Below are 5,420 nucleotides of genomic sequence, written 5' to 3' on the forward strand. Positions count from 1 at the left end.
CAGCCATGTCCAATTTCAAGTAGCAAATTCCTCTCAGTTGTTTAACACACAGTTCAAAATCTACTGTGTACAAAGCCTACAGGCCATGCAGGATCCAGCCACTTGAGACATTGATCTCTACCCTTAGGACCTCCTAAATCAGAGAGGAATATAAGTATATATACAAATAGTTACAATGTAATGCAGCTGTGGTAGTCCCACATATGATTCAAATATAATGCTTGCTCCAGACAATCCTGCAGAAGTGGCTGCCCGTAAGTGCATAGGGAAGAGGCTGTAAGTACACCATCTAGGGAGAAGCTTCTGGACTTCTCAGATACACACGGTCCTGACTATGACGGGCTTGGTCACATATTTCTCTTTACAATGGTACAAACGTGATACATGTTCAATCGAGGCTGTTGTTCACGTTTTAACATTTGGTTTTGCTCTAGGTTTGTGATGTGTGATCAAATATTCTCTCAGGACACTGGGCAGCAGCGGTGAGGTGCAGACTCCCCCAACCTTGTGATAAAGAGTGATGACATGTTGTTCGTCACAGGCTATCACCCTAAAATCATCTTACTCTTGGCAGATTAACAGTGTTCCACGTCTTTTTCGACTTAAATGAACTTATGAGTCTGTGACCCCATTGTAGACAGAGGCATGGCTGTCCTGGGGATTCATTCTCGTTTTCTCTCTCTCCTCTTCCAACGGTCTCTCTCACATGACACACACTCTGAGCCTCTCACTGGATCCTGTAGATATGACGGTAAGAATGTGGAATTCTGACAACAGACAGACATGAAGTATGATTTTTCAAATATGAGTATCTGGATTTAGTAAGACGTTGTGAACTGAAATCAAATGCAGGATTTGAGGGCTGGGTACTGTAGTTTGCCTGGGTGGAGAGAAGAGGCTCTACTCCTACAAGATCTTCACATGTACACCATGTCATGCACATGTCCACATGTATACATGCACACACATAGATAAATAAAAGTAAAAATGATGAAATTCAATAAAAGAGGTACAAAATGCAATCTGTTCAATTAAAGCACTAGGAACTCATGTTCTCAAAAGCAGACCCATTTGGGGGCTAGGGAGATGCCTCGGTGGATCAGGGCCTCAGAAGGGCACACCTGCATTTCACTTTAGCACACAACAGAAAACAATATGAAAGGGCTGAAAAGTAATTTTTTGCTTGCATTAAAAATTTTTTACCTTGCATTGAAAATATGATCACCAGGGTTTTAAAAAATATTTCAAATTTATTCTTTGAAAATTCCATATGTATAAAATTTATGAAAAATTCATATGTGTGATAAGTCTTGATGATATTTACTCCCCTTCTCCAACTCTCCCCAGAACCCTCCAACACAGCTCCCACTTAAAGTCATACCCTTTTAAAATTATTTACTTTTAATGCACTGAGTCCAGTTAGTGCTGCCCATGCATGCATGTGTGGGTATAGAGTAGACCACCGGGGCATGGGCCTTGTGAAGGCAGTCACAGCTACTGTAAGTACAACAGCCATGCCATGTCCAGAGGACAGTGTTTCACAGCTCTTACATTTCTATGCCTGACCAAGATATCAAAAATAATACACTGGAGATAGCAATAAAAGGTGCTGGGACACTTGGATTTGAGTACACAGAAAAAGCAGAACTTGACCCTCGCCCATAGCAAACCCTTTGGAGTTTCATTTTTATTTATTTTACTTTTCAGATTTAATCGATTTCCTGTGCACGAGCATTTTGCCTGCATGTATGTGTGTGCCTGTGTTCAGAAGAGTTCAGGTCCTCTGGGACTGAAGTTATGGGTGGTTAGGAGCCACCATGTGGGTGCTGGGAAAGGAACCTGGGTCCTCTGAAAGGTCAACAGGTGCTCTTAACCACTGAGCCATCTCTCCATTCCCCAAACTAACCATCATTTCAAGGGCTGTAAACAATGAACAAAATTGTAGAACACAGTTCTAGGAGCAAAAGATGACTTGTGGGTTCAATCCAAAGGATGGAACGTAAGTAATGCAGTGTGTGGCCTGCATTGTTTTACAAGTCTCATCTAATAATGTCATCAAAGAAATACAAACTGGTATAATGTTCGGGAGTAAAGACTGAGAAACAGGGAACTACTGATCTGTCCACGAACAGGTTGCTGTTTCCACAGCTCTGTGCATTTATGTTTCCTACCTGAAGGAAACCACTGGAAATTCACAGTTGGATAAGTCAAGTAGGATATGCACTCAATTGTTTAGCCGACTTAGGAAACAGAAATCCTAAATCAAGACTTCATTGTCTCATCAGTGAAATTAAGCTTACATTTCAAGCTATATTCCTTTTTCCCAACTCAAAGTGTCAGTTTTGTTTTCACTATTTGCTCCTTTCAAAGTCTTACTTCACTTTGACACTAGAGCCCCAGTCTGCCAATGTGCCCCGAAAGGAAAGCCTTGGGTTAAAATATCCCTTGTCCACATAGGTACACAGGGGGAGTCCGCAGGGCGTGGGGCTTGGTGAGAGTTCAGAATGCAGCTAGCATGTGTGCCTCATGGTAGAATCTTGGTACTGAAGAAACACTCCTTAGAAAAGCAACCCGAGGAAGTAGAGAGAAAACCACAGGATTTAGCCAAGAAAACAAAGGAAAGCAAAGCAACCCCTGTGGGAATGTGTTCTCACTAACAGTTCCTTTCCATGGGTTACTGAACTCTTTCTGTGTCTGAACACTTCTACACTGTAAAGACATGCTACATAGGTTGAAATGGTAGGCACTGAGAGTCAACTGACTGAGTTTTAACCTCTGTTAACTGCATAATTTGAGACAAAGGACTACAGCACTGTTCGCCAAACATTCCATGTGTGAATAATGCACCTCGTTTCATAGAGTTGGTCCATGTGTGGAAAGTGTTTTGAACAATGCTCGTCCCAGAGGATTAGCAATAATATGATAACTTTTAAATCAGTCGCCACTCTATTATTTCAATTGATGCTGATAAGATAGGAAAAAAGGTTGTAAACTTTATGAAAGATTAAGTTACATAATACAACCCTCACATAGTGCAGAGGAAATGCTGAATGAATTTCAACTATTACTTCCAAAATACTTTGCAAACAATTTGTGAGCAATTGTGAGGATACATTTAAAACCTAGGAAAGAGAGCGGAGTGGACTCTAAATGGCCTGTCAACATGGAAGTGCTTCCTGCACAAACTTAACTATGAAAAGATGAAAATAAAAGACTACAAACTTTTTACAAAGATCCTAACTTTTTACAGATATTCTTTGTAGCTTCGATGTAATGGGACATTAAGAGCAGTTTTGTGATGTTGGTGTTAGGATTACCTATGACACTCTCATCCTTTTCCCTGCGGCCCCCACCATAGCTGCCTGGGATCCCTCCATCATTGCATCTGAGAAGACAGCTATGCCTTCCACACATGCTGGTCTTGGCAAGTCCAAGCTGAATTCCAGCTTCATGCTAACATGAAAGACAGGACAGAGTTTGGTGAACAAGAAGGTGGACCGCTGTCCATCTCACCTGGACAACAGGAAGCAGTAACACTTGCTTCGGAATAGCAAGGGATGTCTTTACTGACAGCTACAGATTCGGCTTAATAAAACTTGATTTGGAAATAAAGTCTGAGAATGGGTTGGAATTTACCAGCTAAGGCTCAGCCAACACAGAGCATACCAAAGTGAACTGCAGCCTGGAGACCAAGTACAGTGGACCAAGTATGGCCTGATAGGTCGCGACAAGTGCAATACAGACAGCACCCTGGCCACCGAGCTCACTGTGCAAGACCAGCTTGCATGCGGACTGAAACCGACCTTTGATTCACCCTTCTGACTTAACCCTGGGGGAAAAATACCAAAATCAAGACAGGGTACAAGAGGGAGTTTATCAACCTGGTCTGTATGTTGACTTTGACATCTCTGGGCCCTCTGGTGCTGGGCTATGAGCGCTGGCTGACTACCAGACGAATTTTGAAACCTCGAAGTCCCAAGTGACCCAGAGCAACTTTGCAGTTGGCTATAAGATGGCTGAATTCCAGCTTCATGCTAACATGAAAGACAGGACAGAGTTTGGTGAACAAGAAGGTGGACCACTGTCCATCTCACCTGGACAACAGGAAGCAGTAACACTTGCTTCGGAATAGCAGCCGAATGTCAAGTCCACCCCACGCTTGCTCTTTAGCCAATATGGGGTACTGCAGCCTCATCAGATTAGGGTTCACTCAGACCCTAGAGTCAGGCATCAGACTGACACTCTGAGCTCCGCGTGATGGCAAGCACATCAATGCGGTGGCCACAAACTTGGTGTGGCCTGGAATTCCAGGCATAAGTGAACATTGTACATTGTTCATTTTAAACTACTTTGCAGCATAGCTACTTTCAGAATTTAGTGTGACTTTTAACGTTGTGTGTTGGGGATGTGAGAATTGATAAAGGTCATGTTAGATCACCAGACTAAGGAAGACTGGGCTTTAAGGTGTGACTATTTCAGAGGTAAAGAAGAAACCCAATTCCAGGGTAGATGTGGGTTGGGGAGGAGCCTCTCTGGAGATGTCAGGTTGCAAGTGGAACCTGGGAATGTGTGGGCCTTTTGTAAATCTGTATGGAGTCCACAGATGAAGCTGTGACTTCCTGAGCATTGAACCTTGGTGTGCTAATCTTAACTGCTGAGAAGCATGCACACACCTACGTGAAAGGAATGTTTTTAGACAGATCTCCATGCCCTGTTCCCATTCTAGCCCAGCAGTCACCTGTTTTACAAGAGTAGTCTTCAGGGTGTGGTTAGTTATTTCTTTTGTACGATTCTAGGGTAGAGAGGGTGGGCATGATGGAGCCGGTCATTCAAGACTTAATCCTTTCTTGTGGTGTGCTGTGGCTTTCTTTTTCTTTCCTTTCCTTTTCCCTCCCTCCCTCCCTCCCTCCCTCCCCTCCTGTTCTTTTTTCTGCCATTACACCAGAGTATGAAATAGCTTCTGGGATCTCCATCTCTGAGCCGGGACAGGTGATTGTGGTCACACCATAACAGCACCAGGAATCTAAACCAACTTCTGTTATAGCCTCACATCTCTATTTTCTAGCAGTTTAATGGGTCCATTATAAACTCCTTTATTTTGTGTGAAATTAGCTCCTCCCCTTCGAATGCTGTAATTAACATCACTGAAAATAAAATGAATAAAATATTGAAACATTAAAAAATCCTTATGAAATAAGTAGTGACCCTCCTCATCCACCCCATTCTTAGGACTCTTCCAAATGCTCTTCATTCTTGAACCCTGTGACTGGACACCAGAAGGTTTCCTCACGGCTCTCCTTCTTGCGCCTAGCTAGGTTTCTTTGGGAGATTGGTTCTCCTTTGGAAATGGCTGGTCTCCCCGTGGAGCTGCAGTAACCAATATCACCATGTCTTTCCCAACGCCTGAGAGACACGATCAC

The 5,420-nt window shown here is 43.1% G+C and overlaps 1 pseudogene; it reads left to right on the plus strand.

Moving 5' to 3' along the window:
* Nucleotides 1-745: 745 nt before the first annotated feature.
* Nucleotides 746-4,901, plus strand: LOC131913884 (voltage-dependent anion-selective channel protein 1-like; annotated as a pseudogene).
* Nucleotides 4,902-5,420: the final 519 nt, after the last annotated feature.

The sequence above is a fragment of the Peromyscus eremicus genome, chromosome 6 (assembly GCF_949786415.1).
Source record: "Peromyscus eremicus chromosome 6, PerEre_H2_v1, whole genome shotgun sequence".
NCBI classification, from domain to species: domain Eukaryota; kingdom Metazoa; phylum Chordata; class Mammalia; order Rodentia; family Cricetidae; genus Peromyscus; species Peromyscus eremicus.